The 22,260-nt window shown below is 43.0% G+C and overlaps 1 protein-coding gene across 3 annotated transcripts in view; it reads left to right on the top strand.

Annotated features, from left to right (window-relative positions):
- Positions 1-22,260, top strand: part of slco2b1 (solute carrier organic anion transporter family member 2B1) — a 233,146-nt gene that overhangs the window by 53,086 nt on the left and 157,800 nt on the right. Inside the window, exon 1 of one of the 3 annotated variants that reach the window (XM_062974409.1) lies at positions 15,954-15,972. The exons of the other annotated variants lie outside the window; for them this stretch is intronic. The gene's annotated coding sequence lies outside the window, so the exon portion shown is untranslated. Of the gene's footprint in view, positions 1-15,953; positions 15,973-22,260 lie in introns of those variants that run through there. 3 annotated transcript variants of the gene reach the window in all.

Below are 22,260 nucleotides of genomic sequence, written 5' to 3'. Positions count from 1 at the left end.
TCCTGGAGGGGAAGTAAAGGAGAGAATTCCAGGAGAGCAATAAAACAGGCCTTTTATTGTTATCACAGCTGATGATAAGGCAAAACAGCCATAGGTACCCACTTTGGTGGGTCCATACCATGCAAATGGCCGTCACAACAAGTGCGTAGCAAACAAAGAATTTATATCTCGGCTTATCTAAAATTGACCAATGGCTGAGGGTCTTCCTCACCTTCCAGACCCACTTGGCACAAGTGATACCAATGACCTCACTTGTTTACTCTGAGCTTTCTTCTCTCCTTGGAACTTCCTGGAGAAAGGCACCAGCTCACAGCAAGGGAGGGAGGGGCATATGCAGAGGCAAAGCTACATAGGCAATACAGTAGAGTCTCGCTTATCCAACGTAAACGGACCGGCAGAACGTTGGATAAGTGGATATGTTGGATAATAAGGAAAGATTAAGGAAAAGCCTATTAAACATTAAATTAGGTTATGATTTTACAAATGAAGCACCAAAACATCATGTTATACAACAAATTTGACAGAAAAAGTAGTTCAATACCCAGTAAAGCTATGTAGTAATTACTGCATTTACAAATTTAGCACCAAAATATCATGATATATTGAAAACATTGACTACAAAAATGCGTTGGATAATCCAGAACGTTGGATAAGCAAGTGTTGGATAAGTGAGACTCTACTGTAGTTTACTATTTCTCTGGCTTATGGTCCCTACAATACAAGATATACTGTGTACAGGTCTGTAGGAACATCAACAGACTAAGTACTTGCAGACAGGTTTTAAAGTAATTGCTGTGTTTTATGTGTTTTATGCTGTGATAAATTTATTCAGTTTATATTGTTTTCATTCATGTACTGTGTTTTTAACCTATGTTTTGTTTGGCTCGTCCCCATGTGAGCCGTCCCGAGATGGTGGCGGGATATAAAAATAAAGTTATTATTATTAAGCGGAAGACAGTCTGTGAAAGCTCGAACTATAGCACATTTGTCTTTAGACTATAATACATTTAACTTAGTCTATAATACATTTGTCTTTAAGATGGGTTGTTGTATGTATTCCGGGCAGTATGGCCATGTTCTAGAAGTATTTTCTCCTGACGTTTCGCCCACATCTATGGCAGGCATCCTCAGAGGTTGTGAGGCAGAGGTCCCCAAACTTTTTAAACAAGGGGCCAGTTCATGATCCTTTGGACTGTTGGAGGGCCAGACTATAGTAGTAGTAGTAGTAGTAATAATAATAATAATAATAAGCACTGAAAGCACAAGCAAAGCACCCCTGACAGATGGCCACCCAGCCTCAATGTTAATAATAATAATAATAATAATAATAATAATAATAATAATAATAAGCACTGAAAGCACAAGCAAAGCACCCCTGACAGATGGCCAGCCAGCCTCAATGTTAATAATAATAATAATAATAATAATAATAATAATAATAATAATAATAATAATAAGGGTCGGAAGAGACCCCTTGGGCCTTTTAGTCCAACCCCCTTCTGCTTTTGTGCACCAAAAGCACAAGCAAAGCACCCCTGACAGATGGCCAGCCAGCCTCAATGTTAATAATAATAATAATAATAATAATAATAATAATAATAATAATAATAATAAGGGTTGGAAGAGACCCCTTGGGCCTTTTAGTCCAACCCCAAGCACAAGCAAAGCACCCCTGACAGATGGCCAGCCAGCCTCAATGTTAATAATAATAATAATAATAATAATAATAATAATAATAATAATAATAATAATCCGGCCCCCGGGCCTTAGTTTGGGGATCCCTGTTGTGAGGTATGGAGAAACTAAGCAAGGAAGGTTAATATATATCTGTGCAGAGTCCAGGGTGTGAGAAGAGTTCTTTGTCAGTTGGAAGTCAGCGTGAATGTTGCAGTTAATCACCTTAATTAGCATTGGAAAGGTTTGTCTCTTGCCTGGAGGGCATTCTTTGTAAATAATATGATGCTTGCTCTCTAGATGGCAGTGTATGCAAAAATATTAGGAAACAGTCTGATTTTGCAGTTCTTGCTGGTTGATCTGTATAGGTCAGGCATAGGCAAACTTGGGCTTTCCAGGTGTTTTGGACTCCAACTCCCACCATTCCTAACAGCCTCGGGCCCCTTCCTTTTCGCCCTCAGCCGCTTAAGCGGCTGAGGGCGAAAAGGAAGGGGCCCGAGGCTGTTAGGAATGGTGGGAGTTGGAGTCCAAAACACCTGGAAGGCTCACAGCCAGCCCAAAACAACATGGAGAGATGGTGATAAAGCGTGCCAAGTGGTCAGCGAAATCCCATTGAGGTCAGTTGGAAACAAGGGCATCCTTCCAGGTGGAGCAATATCTCCGCCTCGCACATTTTAATCCGTTCATTTGGGCAAAAAAGTCCATTGTGTGCCTTTTCCCCACACATCAAGTGTAAATTTGAGAGACATAAAAGGATCTGCATTGGGCGGGGATTTTAAAAAAATTATTTCTACTTTATACTATATCTTGAGATGGGTTTTAGAGGATTGAGATTCCTTTAGACTGAGGATTGGTTTGCTATTACTGAGTTGGTTTATTTATTTCTTTATTTACAGCATTTGTATTCCGCCCTTCTTTCTCACTCAGGGCGGATCACATTACACATATAGGCAAACATTCAATGCCTTTTAACATAGAACAAAGACAAGACAAACATAGGCTCCGAGAGGGCCTCGAACTCATGACCTCCTGGTCAGAGTGATTCATTGCAGCTGGTTGCAGCTGGCTTGCTCTCCCGCCTGCACCACAGCTCGGTTGCTGCTTCTGGTATTATTTTGGAAAGACCCGGTATGGATCTGAATAGTGGGCTATGCGGGAACAAGGTTTGAATCCATTGAAATCCACAAGAAGCATGTGGACAACTTCAACAGAAAGGAGGAAACCATGAAAATGAATAAAATCTGGCTCCCAGTATTAAAAAACTCAAAAATCAGAACAGTAGATGGGAAGCAACACTCTGAGGGCAGAGGAGCTCCAGGGACGGCTAATGACTCTGAACAAAGGATGCCCCCCAGGCAAGAGACAAACCTTTCCAATGCTAATTAAAGTGATTAACTGCAACATTCACGCTGGCCTCCAACTGACAAAGAAATCTTCTCACACCCTGGACTCTCCACATATATATATATTAACCTTCCTTGCCTAGTTTCTCCATGCCTCACAACCTCTGAGGATGCCTGCCATAGATGTGGGCGAAACATCAGGAGAGAATGCTTCTGGAACATGGCCATACAGCCCGGAATACATACAACAACCCCAAGGTTTGAATCTTCATTTGCAGTACTGACTCGCAGGATTACACTCACTCAGTCTTATTTATTTATTTGCGACATTTGTGTCTCACCCAACTCACCCTGAAGGGCGGCTTATAAGTTATACAATACTAGCTGTGCCCGGCCACGCATTGCTGTGGCATAGTCCTAAGTGGGGTTTTCTTCATGGCCTACAAAGGATCCCCCTAGGTATGAAGCAGCCAGGCTTTAAAGCTGCAAGGCTATTCAATGGTATTCAAGTTGACCAACAATGGAGTAGCCGATGTATGACGCAGGCAGGCTTTGAAGCTGCAAGGCTACTCAATGGTATTCAAGTTGGCCAACAATGGAGTCCCCTAGGTATGAAGCAGCCAGGCTTTAAAGCTGCAAGGCTATTCAATGGTATTCAAGTTGACCAACAATGGAGTAGCCGATGTATGACGCAGGCAGGCTTTGAAGCTGCAAGGCTATTCAATGGTATTCAAGTTGGCCAACAATGGAGTCCCCTAGGTATGAAGCAGCCAGGCTTTAAAGCTGCAAGGCTATTCAATGGTATTCAAGTTGACCAACAATGGAGTAGCCGATGTATGACGCAGGCAGGCTTTGAAGCTGCAAGGCTATTCAATGGTATTCAAGTTGGCCAACAATGGAGTCCCCTAGGTATGAAGCAGCCAGGCTTTAAAGCTGCAAGGCTATTCAATGGTATTCAAGTTGACCAACAATGGAGTAGCCGATGTATGACGCAGGCAGGCTTTGAAGCTGCAAGGCTATTCAATGGTATTCAAGTTGGCCAACAATGGAGTCCCCTAGGTATGAAGCAGCCAGGCTTTAAAGCTGCAAGGCTATTCAATGGTATTCAAGTTGACCAACAATGGAGTAGCCGATGTATGACGCAGGCAGGCTTTGAAGCTGCAAGGCTATTCAATGGTATTCAAGTTGGCCAACAATGGAGTCCCCTAGGTATGAAGCAGCCAGGCTTTAAAGCTGCAAGGCTATTCAATGGTATTCAAGTTGACCAACAATGGAGTAGCCGATGTATGACGCAGGCAGGCTTTGAAGCTGCAAGGCTATTCAATGGTATTCAAGTTGGCCAACAATGGAGTCCCCTAGGTATGAAGCAGCCAGGCTTTAAAGCTGCAAGGCTATTCAATGGTATTCAAGTTGACCAACAATGGAGTAGCCGATGTATGACGCAGGCAGGCTTTGAAGCTGCAAGGCTATTCAATGGTATTCAAGTTGGCCAACAATGGAGTCCCCTAGGTATGAAGCAGCCAGGCTTTAAAGCTGCAAGGCTATTCAATGGTATTCAAGTTGACCAACAATGGAGTAGCCGATGTATGACGCAGGCAGGCTTTGAAGCTGCAAGGCTATTCAATGGTATTCAAGTTGGCCAACAATGGAGTCCCCTAGGTATGAAGCAGCCAGGCTTTAAAGCTGCAAGGCTACTCAATGGTATTCAAGTTGACCAACAATGGAGTAGCCGATGTATGACGCAGGCAGGCTTTGAAGCTGCAAGGCTATTCAATGGTATTCAAGTTGGCCAACAATGGAGTCCCCTAGGTATGAAGCAGCCAGGCTTAGAAGCTGCAAGGCTATTCAATTTGGCCAACAATGGAGTCCCCGAGGTATGAAGCAGTGAGGCTTTGAAGCTGCAAGGGTATTCAATGATATTTAAGTTGGGTAACAATGGGATTTTTCTGGCCTTGTCTTTGCTTGCTTGTTTGCTTTCTTTTCTTTTCTTTCTTTTTGATGGTCACTCCTTGGAAAGTGATGAGTATTGTGGCCAAATTTGGTGTGATTTGGCCCAGTGGTTTTGTTGTTAACTCGGTCCTAATTATGCACATTACATATATATATATATATATATATATATATATATATATATATATATACACACACACACACACATATATATATATATATATATATATATATATATATATATATATAAGCATAGTACAATATAAGCATTATATATTACTATATTGTACTATATCATTATATTGTAATATTAGTAATATTACGTGTAATATTACTACTACTAATAATAATATTACTACTAATAATAGTAATAATAGTCTTAGAGGAAGACAATGACAAACTGCCTCTGAATTTGTGTTGTTGAAGGTTTTCATGGCTGGGATCACAGGGTTGTTGTATGTTTTCCGGGATGTATGGCCATGTTCCAGAAGTATTCTCTCCTGACGTTTCGCCCACATCTGAGGATGCCTGCCATAGATGTGGGTGAAACGTCAGGAGAGAATACTCATGGAAGATGGCCATACAGCCTGGAAAACATACAACAACCCTGCCTCTGAATTAATATTGTCAGGAAAACGTTAAGATAGGGGCACCAAAAGACTTCACTTGAAGGCACGTAACAACAATAAATCTGTCTCTCTCTGGGATAAAAGCATAGAGTGGGATTAGGACTCTGGGGTTGCATCACTGTAGACTGAACGTAGTTTGGTCCCACTTTAACCAATGCTATGGAGTCATGAGAATTGTAGATTGGTGAGGCAGTGAAGGCTGAAGACCTTGTAAAACTACAGCTCTGTAGCCTGGTAAGCATTGGATGAGCTTTTTAAGTGCTCAGAGGATGAGGAAGGGGCTGATGTGCTTTCGGAGAGTAACTGTTACATGCTTTTTGTTACGTCCCCCATTATTTATCCTCTAGACCAGGGGTCCCCAAACTAAGGCCCGGGGGCCGGATGCGGCCCATTGAAGCCATTTATCCGGCCCCCATGGCACAAGGGCAGAAGGGGGTTGGGCTAAAAGATCCAAGGGGTCTCTTCTTCTCTTACAACCCTTTTATTATTATTATTATTATTATTATTATTATTATTATTATTATTATTAGTAGTAGTAGTAGTATTATTATTGTGATTATTAACATTGAGGCTGGGTGGCCATCTGTCAGGGATGCTTTGCTTGTGCTTTTGGTGCAAAGAGGCAGAAGGGGGTTGGACTAAGGATCTCTTTCAACCCGCTTTTTTATTATAAGTATGACACAGCAAACAAGATAGATCTGCTGGATTTCGTTTCACAAAATCACAAGTCGAACACTTCCCAAGTGTCTAGGACTGTGTGATGTATTTTTGGATGATGCATGCAGATCCCAGTAGGGTGGCCTTCTGCAGTTGGCAGATCGTAATTTTGTCAATGTCTATTGTTTCCAAATGCCGGCTGAGATCTTTTGGCACGGCACATTTTTTATTATTATGTTATTATTATTAACATTGAGTCTGGGTGGCCATCTGTCAGGAATTCTTTGCTTGTGCTTTCAGTGCACAAAGGCAGAAGGGGGTTGGACTCAATGGCCCAATATATATAATTGTACTTATTGTTATTAACATTGAGTCTGGGTGGCCATCTGTCAGGAATTCTTTGCTTGTGCTTTCAGTGCACAAAGGCAGAAGGGGGTTGGACTCAATGGCCCAGTAATATATAATGCTAATATTGTGCTATGCTAATAATATAATATATTGTATGTACATACAACTTGTAAGCTGCTCTCACCCCCCCTTCAGGGTGAGAGAGGGTGGGGTAGAAATGTAATAAATAAATAAGTAATTGTTGCTGGAGTTTTGTTTTGTTTTTTGCACTACAAATAAGACATGTGCAGTGAGCATAGGAATTTGCTTTTTTTTTTTTCAAATGATAATTCGGCCCCTCAACAATCTGAGGGACCATGAACCGGCCCACCACTTAAAAAGTTTGAGGACCCCTGCTCTAGTAGCTCCGTTGATCCTCATCTTCAAGACAGCGGGAGAAAAAAGATCTGGAGTAGAAATCCCATCAATCATCCAGGACTTGAACTATTCCATAACATTATTCTAGGCCTGGGGAAAGGAAGGATGGGAGAAGGAAGGCCTGCAGGTCTGTAAAGGATTGAAAACAAGGCAGTAATTTTGTAAGAAAGGCACCTTTTGCCAGTTTTGCTTTCTTAATTATCAGGGACCAAGAGCAGAAATATCGTCCTTTAGGAAGACATGTCTTAATGTCATGCAGGTTTTCTTTTGGCAAAATTGCAAGGACTGACTCATTAAGGTACATGGCTAAATTCCTGTGGGATCACTACTGTATGTGTGTGCTATGAGAAAAAGACTCACCCGAGTTGATTACCATCCACAGGCTGAGTAATTGGAGTACGTAATTAAGGACAACCAGTTTTGGGACACTTCCGAAGGGGTATCGTGGGGGAGAGTTTGTTGTATGTCTTTGGGCTTACTGAATGTTTGCCTTTGAGCTTACTTGGCATAAGCTCCTGGCTTGCAGCCCATTTGACATTGGGAGAAGACAGACTTTCTGATGGAAAGCATGGCATGAATCAAATGCAAGAATCATATGTGAGTTTGATACAGCAACAGAACTGTGCCTGTATTCTTACTAGAAGGTTTGTGTTTTAGTTGCTGTTTTTTCCATGGACTCTGCTGTATTATTTATTTATTTACCATATTTATATCCCTCCTTCCTCTACCTTGCGAGGGACACAAGGCAACTTACAACAGCACTTGTGCAGTGCTTTGGACATAAAACAAAGGCATACAATAGAATTATTAAAATTAAAACCGACATAGAAACATAATGAAAATACATTCCAATATAAGGCACGTCATCCAAGGGCAAGAGTAAAGGTTGGGTTTTGCATTGTCTTCCTCTTCTTTTAATGCATAAAGGACGAATCTTCTGCTGGTCTGCACGCATCATCAAACCGTAGCATGACTGACACTTCGCTGTGTGGCAATTTCTATGTCACAAGCAACAAATTTGTAAATGGACAGCAAGATTAAAACTGTGGCTCACAGCCATAGCAAAAAAACCCATGGAGAAACAAAACCCAACTCAAATTTAAGAGAGACCCAGCTTAGTATAATGGTGTTGGATATCATCCTGGACTACACAAGTCTCAGTTATGTAGTGAATAGGTTAGAATGAGGGAAACCTCTCTCTCTATTCCATGCATGCCTAGAAAGGCCTTTGATGGTTTCTCTCTTCTTTCCTGTTTACAACCACTCCCCACCTTGTTGATATAGTAACGTGAACCCTTCAGGGATGAGGCAACTTCCTCTATCTAGACTGGAATGTTAATTGCCCCAAAGGCTTGGACCATGCGGTCAGCAGCCGTACTTCCTCTTTTGTCTTCTACCTAAGATGGATTGGACACATTTTGCTAACTCTCCTGGCAAAATGTAGCTATTTAGATATTTGTTATTTTTACCTACTTACCTTCCTTAGTGCTAGCCTAGAGGGCTAGTTAGCTCCAAATCCTTTCTATCTACAATGGATTTCTTTTTACCTCAATAAATTCCTTTTGAACTTTTAAGGAGACTTTGCAATCCTTTGCCATCCTAAGAAACAAAGGCTTCTCCAACCTCACCACACGTACGTTTCTGCTGTTTACGAAGTGTGCTTCTGCCACTCTGCAGAATGACCTTCGAAAGAGGGTTATTTTTTAGTCTAACCACTCATAGATTCCCAACAAATGATTTAGAAACTGGACTAGAAATGCTGGGGAACAAGTTGCAAAATCTCCACACAGATATGGAAACTTAGAGCAAGTTGCACTCGCTCAACCCGAGAGGAAAGCAATGGCAACCCCTCTCTGAACAAATTCTGCCAAGAAAATCCCATGATAGTCAGAACTGCACACACCAGTACCAAAATATAAGAGCAAACTCTCGACTCCCTGCTTGGGTTTCCCTCTCTTATCTTTCCATTTTCCCCTGATAAGGCATTTCTAATCCGGGGAAGCGCAGAATGTCTCCTCCAGAGAGAAGAACGAAGAAGGGAAGGAACATCATGTTCCTGCAGAAAGGGAGAGGGCAGCCATCCCGAAGGAAAGCGAGGGGAAATAGTTTGATAATAAGCCTCTTAATGTAAGGAAGAAACACAAAGCTCAGCACTTGGAGGTCAGCAGGTAGCCAGTGAAGCACTTCTAAAGATGCAGAAATGAAAAGTGCTTCCATGGTCCTTTAGCCTGAAAAGTGAGTGAACAAATGATGAGTTTGACTTTTGGGGAAGAAAATTGTTTCCTTGAATCCACTTCACTGAATTCTTTTCTCTGGCTTCTCAAGGCTGGAGATTTAAGCTCATCCTAACCATGTCTACAAGGTATGGTATGGCTAGATTGGATTGTCTGCCTTGATATTCTGGGTTATAGGGCTGTGTGGAAGGGCCCTGACACTCCTGTCCCCCAAATCATCCAGAGGCCCTTTTGGGAAGAGAGTTCTTGCTTCCACAGGCAGGAGATGATTTTGGATCCAGCCCGTGCTTTGCCGGCGACTTCTTCCAGAATCCGCCTCCAAGACCCATTTTATGTTTCTAATTTGGCAGCTTTTGTGTCTGCCAGGCTGGTTTGGGATTTATGATTGGGAGCATCCATTTATGTAATGTTACATCTGTTAAGCTTCCTAAATTGCTCTCGCAGTTGATGGCGAGGAGAACGGGAAATGTGCACGCAACACCAATTAATGATGAAAAACGAGCGTGGAGTCCAGCACCAGGGCAATCGGCCTGGAGCTGGTGGGTGGCAGATGTCGCACCTCAGAATAGTTCACCTTGCTATAGACACCCAGTCAGACACAGGAGAAAGTCTTTTGTAGTTTTATTGAGCAAAAGCAGATATAAATCAAAGCAGGCAATAAAAAGTCAATAAAAATCCATTAGTCCATGAGCCATAATAATCCACAAGTCCATAAGCCAAAACAGTAACCAATAAATCCCAAAGTACCAAGGCCCAAAGATTTCAAAGATCCAGGAACAATAATCTTTTCTTAAGCAGGACGCAAGAACATCCACACAGATGAAGTGAGGATTTGCTTTGACAAAAATCTAACGGCAAACACACACTTTTAAAAGCACCCCAGAAATGCATTCCTCTTTCCTGTGGAGGCCTCTTTCTTCCCCGCCAATCTCACACTCCTACGAGGCTGAACTCCCTTCCATAACAACCGGTCCACCCTAGATAATTCAAGGTCCTCGTTAGCTCACGCCTGAACCATAATTCCCATGGGAATGTCATTCTGGCTGTTATCAATGACTTGTGGAGTCAATAGTTCATTCTGCTCAAACTGCATTTCTTGAGCCTCTGAATCAGCCTGTATTTGCATTCCCATGCCATCATCCTGAAATTCATCCTGCATCCCATCGTCTGACTCATCTGGCTCTTGTATCTGAAACCCAGAATCCCCTTCTTCATCCTCACTCTGGCTATGCTGTGGCTGAGTCACAACAGGGGATGCCATGTGTTGGGAATCTATGAGCAGTTAGACTCAAAAATAACCCTCTTTCGGGGGTGATTCCTCAAAAATACAGCAGAGTGGCAGAACCACGATTCATAAGCAGCAGAAACACGTGAGGTGAGTTTGGGAAAGCCTTTGTTCCTGAGGATGGCAAAGGATTGCAAAGTCTCCTTGAAAGTTCAAAAAACATTTATTGAGGTAAAAAAGAAATCCATTGTGGATAGAAAAATTTTGAAGCTAACTAGCTCTCTAAGCTAGCATCTAAGGATGGTAAGAAGGTGAAAAATAACAAACATATCTAAATAGCTACATTTTGCCAGGAGAGTGGCAAAATGTGTCCTCCTTAGAGCGAAGACAAAGGAGGAAGAGATATGGCTACTGGCCGCATGGTCCGAGCCTTTTGGGGCAATAAACATTCCAATCTAGATAGAGGAAGTTACCTCATCCCTGAAGGATCACATTGCTAAAACAACAAGGTGAGGGGAGTGGATGTAAACAGGAAATCAATAGAGGGAAATCAGCAAAGGCCTATCTAGGCATGCTTGGAATATAGAGAGAGGTTTCCATCATTCTAGCCTATCCACTACATAGCTAATAGAGACTTGTGTAGTCCAGGATGATATCCAACACCATGGGTTAGCGTTCCCTCCCTTAGCCGCCTTCCATCCTCCTTCCTCAAAGAGTTTTACCAGTTTGCAGGGGAGAGTGCTTGAGGAGTCGGATCTTTGTGAGTTCCAGGACTGACCCATTCCTTTTAAATGTCTGTTTAGCTGGCAGCCAAGATTTGCAGGGAGACACAGATCTCAGTAGGGTAGGTAAAGGTTTTCCCCTGAAGTTAAGTCCAGTCGTGTCTGACTCTGAGGGTTGGTGCTCATCTCCATTTCTAAGCTGAAGAGCCAGCGTTGTCCGTAGACACCTCCAAGGTCATGTGGCTGGCATGACTGCATGGAGCACCATTACCTTTCCACCAGAGCAATTGATCTACTATTGATCTACTCACATTTGCATGTTTTCGAACTGCTAGGTTGGCAGAAGCTGGAGCTAACAGCGGCCGCTCACTCCACTCTCCGGATTTGAACCTGGCACCTTTTGATCTGCAAGTTCAGCAGCTCAGTGCTTTAACACACTGCGCCACTGGAGGCTCCCTTGGTAGCACACCTCTTACTATGTCCCAAACAGCCCGTTTCTTAAGACAGAAAGGCTGAGCACATGGTGCGGACTCTCTGAGGCTGTTCCCCTGACCCCGCTTTCAGGATAAGCCCCGAGAGCGATGGAGAATGCCCTCTCCATCTACATTATTCAGGCCCGGCATTCCTGCACAGGAGGAGGAGGGCAGGAGAAGTAGGTCACCTCAGTGGTAAGCTGGCTGATTTGCTTCCTCCATTAAAGTTTCAGTGGCCAGAAGCCACTCTTGTGGTGGCGGATCAAGGAGGAGAAGAGAACGGATTGGAGCTACATGTACATGTGTGAAAGCTTGAGAATTAATGATGTTGTGACAGCCTCAGAGTGACTCTGATGAGGATTTTGGGATACAGGTTCAAGATGAAGGGATTCAGGTTCAGGATGAGTTTCAAGATGACTCTGATGGGAATTATGGGATTCAGGTGCAGGAACAGGGAGGCTTTCCCACGGGAGGAAATGGTGTTGTTGATGCTGATGTTTCCCAGGTGCAAGAAGCAGGAAGGGAGAGCAGCTCCCAGCCTGATAACACTAACGAGCAGTTTGGCCTTGACGATATTCTGGATCGGGCCAGCCGCTTGGAATTCAGGGGGGTTCACAGAAGTCTTAGAATAGCAAATAAGAGAGAGGCCAAAGGCCAAAGGAATGCCTTCATGTCTGTTGAGAGAGGAATCTTTGTCAAAGCAACTTCTCTTTGAATCAAGAAGCAAGTTCTGCTTTCCTGGGTTGTCTTGTAGCCTTGATGTTTTCTTGCTCATGGGACTTTGTCATGTACTGAAAGGACTTCGTTTCATGCCAAGTGTTTCTTTGGATTATTTCTTACAGCCTTGTTTTGCAACTATCTTTTGGAACTGAACTTTTGCCTTTTAAGAACTATCTTTTCCTCTATTTCCAATAAACTACAGAAGGCTATAACCTGTGTACTGCCTGGTGTATTTTAGCAAGGTGAAGCTAACCTGAGACGCAACAAATAACTCCATTAAAAAAAAAACCTAATGTATCTCTCATAACATAATAGTCCGTCATTACATAGTGTCCTTGTGCTCAGGTTCCTCAGAATCTTCCAGGTGCAGAGAATGAAGTCTCTCTCTCTCTAATGGATCACACTGTTGCACAATTAAAATTTGTGTGCCATTTGTGGCCATACCTTGGGAAGTCAGACTTGGTAGTCCACCCTCTTGTTACATCCTGAATAGACTACTGCAATGCACTCTACATGGAGCTGCCTTTGGAGACTGTTCAGAAGCTTCAAGTGGTCCAACATGCAGCAGCCAGGCTGCTCATTGGAGTGGGGTACGGGGAGCACACAACCCCTCTGTGATGTCAGCCCCACTGGCTGCCTGTCTGCTAAAGCCCCAAAGGTTCCAGCCCAGCTTACCTATCCGAAGGGATCTCACTCTATGATCCACCTCGGAGACTAAGATCGTCGAGGGAGGCCCTGCTCTCGATCCCACCCCCATCTCAGGTGCGGTTGGTGGGGATGAGACACAGGGCCTTCTCAGTGGTGGCCCTTCTTCTATGGAACTTCCTCCTCAGTTAGATTAGACCTTCAGGACCCTCCTGACCTTTTGGGACCAAGCCTTTGGTCAGTAAATTTGAACAGTGCAATAAGAAATTACTAAATTGTTGGATTATGGTTGTATGTGTATGAAATGTAAATCAAGTGTTTCTGCTGTTTTGCAAGAGTGTATGTTTCAGCAATGAAACAGTTAACAGCAGGCTAGTTTTGACTGACAGCCTGCTATGACCTATCAGGCATGATTTCCGGCCTTGGAGGTCAGGGACTTCCTTCGGACTGAGGAATGTGTTTTTTTCTTATCTCTGAGTGTGTTGAGCTGGTGCTTGCCGAGCAAAGAGGCTGTAAAGAGAATGCCAGCTCAGAGTGATGGCTTTTGCTATGCTTTGTAAATATGTATTATAGATATTGAAATAAATGTTTGGACTTCAGACTACAGATGTGTTTGAGTCTGACATTGAAGAGAGGAATTGGTGTGGCAGATGATTGCAACCAATTTATCAGGGTGCTGGAGAAGATGATTGATGGAGTTTGGAGAAACCCACCCAGCACGCACCCTGACCCCTCCTCGCCGACATAAATAACACAATGACAAATCGAATGGCCCTGGAGTATGGATTGTGGATTTGGATTGTGTGATTTTAATGGATGTTTTAATGTTGATATCTTTTTAACTGTTTGGTTTTTAATGTGTTGTTTGTTTACCAATATTTAATGTGTGGCCAGTGGCTTAGCAAGTTAAACTGCTGAGCTGTTGAACTTGCTGACCAAAAGGTCGGCGGTTTGAATCCGGGAAACGGGGTGAGCTCCCACTGTTAGCCCCAGCTTCTTCCAACCTAGCAGTTCGAAAACATGCAAATGTGAGTAGATCAATAGGTACTGCTTCAACAGTATGGTAACAGTACTCCATGCAGTCATGCCTATGGCCACATGACCTAGGAGGTGTCTACGGACAATGCCGGCTCTTCGGCTTAGAAATGGAGATGAGCACCAACCCCCAGAGTTGGACATGACTAGATTTAATGTCAAGGGAAAACCCTTTCCTTTACTATATGTGTGGCATCGAATCGTTGCCTTTGTAAAGCCACTCTGAGTCCCCTTCAGGGTGAGAAGGATGGGGTATGTGTGGCAAATCAATAAATAAATTGTTGGGCTCTTTCCAGTCATTTCTGATTGTTCCCATGTCTGAATGGCGATTGGAAGCCCAGTCTAAACTTTTGTCGCCCTGTTAGGGTGCCACAACACCTCTTCCCATTTTGAAACCTTCTGATTTTGGCACCTATGAGGGGTGGCTTAGGGAAACAGATTCTGTCATCATATGACAGAATTGACCATTTCGCCCATCTCTATCCGGCTAATACGCAAAAAAGTCACTTGCCAACCAGTTTAGAAAGCTTCTGAAAAGATAAGCCTTTGCAATCCTTTTTTAACCCCAAGATAATCAGGGCGAGAAAGGTTTAGACAAGGCTTCCAATCCCCATTCAGGTACACTTGAAGCCTGTGTCATGTGATGAACACAGTAGGTTGTGGTTTCTTAAGTGGGTGGCTCAGTAGTATTTAATGAATGGGATGGAGTGGTAAGACTTCCCTTGATCTGGACACAATACTCCTGTTGATGCAGCCTAGCATCGCGTTTGGCTTTTTTAGTTGCAGCTAAATAAATCCGCATCGGATTGAGTGCCCGACCATTAAAAATAGCCCAGCTCATTGTTGACCTAAGCAAGCCGAAAGACAGTTGCATCTATGAAGTAGGAAAATTTAGGTACCGCTTATGTGGGGAGCTCTGGTGGCTCAGTGTGTTAAAGCGCTGAGCTGCTGAACTTGCAGACTGAAAAGTCCCAGGTTCAAATCCGGGAAGCGGAATGAGCGCCCACTGTTAGCTCCAGCTTCTGCCAATCTAGCAGTTTGAAAACATGCAAATGTGAGTAGATCAATAGGTAATAGGGAAGGTAATGGCACTCCATGCAGTCATGCCTGCCATGTGACCTTGGAGGTGTCTACGGACAATGTGAGTAGATCAATAGGTACTGCCCCGGCGGGAAGGTAACGGAGCTCCATGCAGTCATGCCAGTGGCCGCATGACCTTGGAGGTGTCTACGGACAATGCCGGCTCTCCTTAACCTTTACCTTTACCTTACCTATGCGAGGAGGCTAATTTAACTAATTTACAGCACCATAAAAATTGTCCGGCAGCGTGCAGAAAGGAATGAGGAAGCAATGCATCAAGGACTCGGTGTCACAGTGGATGATGAAGCAGCAGCTCCCCCTGTGGCTGGAATCGAGCATACCCTCATGAAGCCGGAAGCTGAAGAATGTTAAATAGCCTCTGTGTCTTTGTCTCTGTCTCTGTCTGTATGTCTAATGGCATTGAATGTTTGCCATGTATATGTACATTGTGATCCGCCCTGAAAAAGAAGGACGGAATATAAATAATGTAAATAAATAAATAATACCCACGAAACTGAGGCCCAGCTGCCATGACCATTTGCAAACTTAGTCTGTTTGTCAGCGGTCCCTTGTGGGAGCTTTTGGGCTGAAAACCACAGCAACCAAAGCAGTTCCAGGACCTTTACCTTGCTGAGCATGGATCGTTTTAGACTAATGAAAATGCTCCAAACTAGGTGGGAAAGGGGAGGGAGCTGGCTCTGTGTGTGTGTGTGCATTTAGGGGCAAGGCTGGGCTTGGTTCCTCCCTGTCCGTACTAGAAGGAGCTAAACTGAGCTCCAGTTACTACTACAAGGCAGCTGCAGGAGGCTGAGAAGCAACTGTAAGTATGCCAGATGTTTTGCAGATCGGAAAAGATACTCACTTTCCTGGACGGGTCTTGAGCTTAAGATTTCTGCTTCCTTTGGTGTAAAACAAGCACATCCTAATAGTTATTTCTATGCTCTTGTCTCCTCTGCTGGTTATTCCTTTCATTTTCCATGAGTTGCTCAGGACTTGGAATTCTTTGTTTACTAACTATAGTAGAGTCTTGCTTATCCAACATTCGCTTATCCAACGTTCTATCTATCTATCTATCTATCTATCTATCTATTTTTCAAACTTATATGCCGCCACTCCCCTAGGGCTCGGAGCGGCTTACAAGAACCGGCTAAAATCAACAATTTAAAAAACATCTTAAAAACATCTTTAAAAAACATCTTAAAAACATCCTAAAAGCACCTTTTAAAATATCAACAACAGAACTCAAAAGCCTGTCGAAACAGATGTGTCTGTATTAATACGTTCTGTATTATCCGACGCAGTCTGCCTTCTAGTAGTCAGTGTTTTTGTAGTCAATGTTTTCAATACATGGTGATACTTTGGTGCTACATTTGTAAATACAGTAATTACTACATAGCATTACTGCATATTGAACTACAGTAGAGTCTCACTTATCCAAACGAGGACCTTACGATTGGAACAAACCGAAACGGATAGCAATTCTATACAAATGCACAAGCCGACTGCAAACAAAGGCAAACCAGGCAGAGAGGAAAAGGCTTTTGTCTGTGATTTTGTGGAGCAATTGCAGGCAAGACAGGTGTGTCTCTCGGCCCAAGGAAAGCAACCTCCCCGCTCACGGCTTGTGGGGAATGAGAGAGAAATAGCCCAACGGTGCCCAGATTCCCTCCTGCAGTCCCAGCTCACCCCTTCCAGAGACCCTTCTTGCTTGCGAGGGATATCAAAGAGGAGTCTCTTGTGTGTCGTAACTTCCCAAAGCAAACATTAGTGGTATTTGCACGGTGGCAAGCAAATGAATCAGGGCTTCATTGAGAAAGAGGACACGCTCTCGCTCAAGACGAGTTAAGCTCGGCAAAGGGAGGGAATGCAGATTTCTAGGATGGATCCATTACTTCATTGAGTCATCCGGAATCATCCTTTCTGTGTGTTTTTTTTTTTTTTTGTATGTTTAGGTAAAGGTAAAGGTTTTCCCCTGACGTTAAGTCCAGTCGTGACCGACTCTGGGGGTTGGTGCTCATCTCCATTTCTATGCCGAAGAGCCGGTGTTGCCCGTAGACACCTCATCATCATCATCATCATCATCATCATCATCATCATCATTTAATTACTTATTAATCGCCCTCCATCCACGATGCTCTAGGCCAGGGGTCCTCAAACCTTTTAGGTGGAGGGCCGATTCACAGTCCCTCAGACTGTTAGGGGGCCGGACTATGATGAAATAGTCGAAAACTAAGATTGTTGTTGTTGTGTGCCTTCAAGTAATTTCAGACTTAGTTCAACCCGAAGTCTAAAGTTTAGGACAAAGGCCAGGTCAATGACCTTGGAGGGCTGCATCTGGCCCATGGGCCTTAGTTTGGGGACCCCTGATCTATTCTATCTCATAAGACTATAGGTAAGCAAAGAGACCTCCAAAGACCATCTAGACGGTCTCATAAGACAATAGGTAAGGAAAGGGACCCTCAAAGGCCATCTAGATGATCTCATCAGGCCATCAGAAGACCATACATAAGGAAAGGGACCCTCAAAGGCCATCTAGACAATCTCATAAAACCATAGAGAAGGAAAGGGACTCTCAAAGACCATCTAGACGGTCTCATAGGACCATAGGTAAGGAAAGTGACCTCCAAAAGCCATCTAAATGGTCTCATAAGGCCATAGCTAAGCACAGAGACCTTCAAAGACTATCTGGACGATCTCATAAGACCATAGGTAAGCAAAAAGACCTCCAAAGACCAGGTAGATTTAGGTCAACTCTAAGTCTAAAGTTTAGGACAGGGGCCAGCTCAATGACCTTGGAGGGCCGCATCCGGCCCCCGGGCCTTAGTTTGGGGACCCCTGCTCTAGGCGATTTACAAGATAAAATTGTAAAGGATAAAAATACATCCATACAAATATTGATTAAAAAATATTAAAATATTAAAATAGATTAAAAGCTCTAGTAAAGAGCCATGTCTTGAGTGCTAGGGTAAAAGGCCCCAACTCACGCATGGCTCTCATATAGGGCGGCAAGGTCATGTGGCCACTGGCATGACTGCATGGAGCGCCGTTACCTTTCCGCCAGAGCGGTACCTATTGATCTACTCACATTGGCATGTTTTCGAACTGCTAGGTTGGCAGGAGCTGGAGCTAATAGCGGCCGCTCACGCCGCTCCCGGGGCTTGAACCTGGTTCATTTCAGTCTGCAGCTCAGTGCTTTAATAATAATAATAATAATAATAATAATAATAATAATAATAATAACTTTATTTTTATACCCCGCCCCATGTCCCCGAAGGGACTCGACGCGGCTTACATGGGGCCTTGCCCGATACAACAATCAAATAACAATAACAGAGCAATAACACAATTATCCCAATAAAAACATCCTCATCAGTAAAAAATAATCATTAAAATCACACGGAGCATACAGTGTTAAAAACAGGGGACTAATTCCTAGATCCCGGGCAAAGTGCAGAATGTTCCGAAATGGGGAAGGGTAATTTCACAGTTGAAATGGACAATAAAGTGCGGTATAATAATGGCAACACATCAACAATGGGGCTATTATAGAATGGGCAGATAGATCGATTTAACGCACTTTGCCATCGGGGCTCCTTTTAATAATCTTTATTAGGGGTCTCTCTCCTATAAAAACATGTCATGCATAAAAGTCTGAGTGTCAGGAGCTCATCATAAAATTTAAGTACAGAGACCAAATGATTACGGATCATTTTTTTAAAAAACCCATCACTAAACCGCCCCCCCCCCCAAAAAAAATCCTCTCCCACACCAAAGCAAATAGTAAAAACAAAATAAAAATAGGACAGAAGTAAGGAGGAGATCTTCAATGCCTCCTGCTCAGTTTCACATTTTTCTTTCTTAAAAGGATTGTTTCAATACAGCAAAAGAAGATAGTGGTGGAAAGGCTGAAAAATCATAATAAATCCACTGAGAAAAGTGATATATATATATACACATCTTGCATCATCCTTTCTGTGTTTTAGATGGATTAGGGATCAGCTGGTTTTCCCTGTCATAGGCAGTAAGAGCACCTAAAGCTTTCGAGAGCTACTGTTTAACCATTTCCGTGATTTCTTTCTGAAAGGATGATTCTCCCTTTTCTTCATCTTGGAAAGAAGTGATGGGTGGAGTGCCATTCACAGGGTTCCCTCCTGGGCCCGGTTCTGTTCCACAGCTTTATTAATGAATTAGATGAAGGTCTAGAAGGCAGGATCACCACGTTTGCAGACAACACCAACACTCCAGAAGACAAGAGCAGAATCCAAAATGAGATTAACAGATGAGACAGATGGTTGGCCAAAACTAACACAATGAACCTCAACAGGGACAAATGCAAGAGACTCCACTTAGGAAGAAAAAATGAAATGCAAAGAGACAGAACGGAGGACGATGCCTGGCTCCACAGCAGGATGTGGGGAAAAGATCTTGGAATCCTCATTGGGAGGAAGGCGAATATGAGCCAGGAATATGATGCGATAGCTCAAAAAGCCAATGGGATGTTTGGTCTGCATCAATAAGAATCTAGTGTCTAGATCAGGGGTCCCCAAACTAAGGCCCGGGGGCCGGATGCGGCCCATCGAAGCCATTTATCCGGCCCCCCATGGCACAAGGGCAGAAGGGGGTTGGGCTAAATGACCTAAGGGGTCTCTTCTTCTCTTACAGCCATTATTGTTGTTGTTGTTGTTATTATTATTATTATTATTATTATTATTATTATTATTATTATTATTATGACACAGCAAACAAGATAGATATGCAGGATTTCGTTTCACAAAATCACAAGTCGAACACTTCCCAAGCATCTAGGACTGTGTGATGTATTTTCGGATGATGCGTGCAGATCCCAGTAGGGTGGCCTTTTGCAGTTGGCAGATCGTAATTTTGTCAATTATTATTATTATTATTTGAAACGCAACAAGATGAGTCCACAGCAGACATTCTGCTGGCCGTTGTATTGGATCACACGCTGGACACTTCCCAAGTGTCTAGGACTGTATAATGTATTGGTGAATAATGCGGGCAGATCCAAATTAGGTGGCCTTCTTCAGCTGACAGATGGTAATTTTGTCAGTGCCGATTGTGTTTAAGTGCAGGCCAAGGTCTTTAGGCACTGCAGCCAGTGTGCCGATCACCACTGGGACCACCTTGATTGGCTTGTGCCAGTCTTTGCAGTTCGATCTTTAATTCCTCATATTGTGTTAGCTTTTCCAATTGTTTCTCCACAATCTTGCTGTCCCCTGGGATTGCAACATCGACAATCCATACTTTGTCTTTTAATTGAGAATAATAATAATAATAATAATAATAATAATAATAATAATAATAATAATTATTATTAACATTGAGGCTGGGTGGCCTTCTGTCAGGGATGCTTTGCTTGTGCTTTTGATGCACAAGGCTGAAGGGGGTTGGACTAAATGGCCCAAGAGGTCTCTTTCAACCCTCTTTTTATTGTTGTTGTTATTATTGTTATTATTATTATTTATTATTATTATTATTGCTCGGCCCACTATAGTCCGGCCCTCCAACGGTCCGAAGGATCATGAACTGGCCCCCTGTTTAAAAAGTTTGGGGACCCCTGGTCTAGATCCACGGAAGTCATACTATTCTGCCTTGGCCAGACCACAACTGGAATCACACTGTGTCCCATTCTGGGAACTGCAATTGAAGGGAGGTTTCCTGCTTCTTGGCAGAATGGGGTTGGACTAGATGGCCCATGAGGTCTCTTCCAACTCTACTATTCTATGATTCTATGATTCTATGATTCTATGAAATGTTGACTCTAAGCTGGAATGTGTCCAGAAGAAGGAGACCCAAAGGATCAAGGGTCTGGAGAACAAGCCCTATGAGGAGCGGCTGAAAGAGCTGAGGGGAAGTCATAGGGAGGAGGGAGCAAGCTTCCTTTCTGCTGCCCTGGAGACTAGGACGCAGAACAATGGCTTTAAACTACAAGAAAGGAGATTCCACCTGAACATGAGGAAGAACTTCCTCACTGTGAGAGAGAGCTGTTCAGCAGTGGAACTCTCTGCCCCAGAGTGTGGTGAAGGCTCCTTCTTTGGAGGCTTTGAAACAGAGGCTGGATGGCCATCTGTCAGGGGTGCTTTGCTTCTTGTCAGAATGGGGTTGGACTAGATGGCCCACCAGGTCTCTTCCAACTTTAGGATTCTAGGATTCTATGAACATGAGAAATTCCAAAAACAAGAATGCTCCATCCTAGTTGTGCAAAATCTCTCCAATCCTTCATTAGCTAATCTACAAAGATGCAAGCATTACTTTGGGCACAGATTGTAACAGCAATTAAATCAAAATCAAGAAGGCAAACTTCAAGCCTTTGAAATCTCACTGCCTCACAATGTTTTGTGCATCTTATTGAAACAAATTAATTTACCTAGATAACAAAAAGAACTTCCCACTCTCCAACCATCCTTTAAAGAACTCATGTAAACTCATTTATCAAGATGACAGCTATTCAGGTATTAAACTAAAACTGACACGACGTTGCTTCCAGCTGTTTGCTGCAGCAGCTTGTTCCATTCCTCACAAACAAAGGATTCATTTATTCTCTTGGAAATCAGACCAATTTTCAAGTCTTCCGAGAGACAAGAGGGATTTTTCATTTGCGCTGACAAGAGCGGGAGAAGGGGATATATATATATATATATATATATATATATATATATATATAATAAATGGGAATTGTAGAACGTTGGATATACTTTTATACTTTTGGATATACTATGCTTCTATACTGACCATATGACGAAGTTTCAAACTGCATTCTATGGTAGTGTAGAGGGACCTCCGTTAAGCTGTGTAAGTGTGGGATTTAGCCTTGGGTGGGTTTATTATTGCTATTGTTATTATTATTTCCCACTTTTGCATCCTGATTGATATGCAAAGTTCATCAGTGCTGGGTGCCAACACCCTATTACGATGAAAACCAGAACTTTTCAGACTGTATCTACACTGTCGAATGAATGCAGTTTGACCCCACCTAAGCTAACAGGACATAATAATAATAATAATAATAATAATAATAATAATAATAATAATAATAATAATAACAACAACTTTATTTTTATACCCCGCCCCACCTCCCCAGTGGGGA

This window comes from Anolis carolinensis, chromosome 3 (genome assembly GCF_035594765.1).
Source record: "Anolis carolinensis isolate JA03-04 chromosome 3, rAnoCar3.1.pri, whole genome shotgun sequence".
NCBI lineage: Eukaryota > Metazoa > Chordata > Lepidosauria > Squamata > Dactyloidae > Anolis > Anolis carolinensis.
This window is presented reverse-complemented; position numbering and strand designations above follow the sequence as displayed.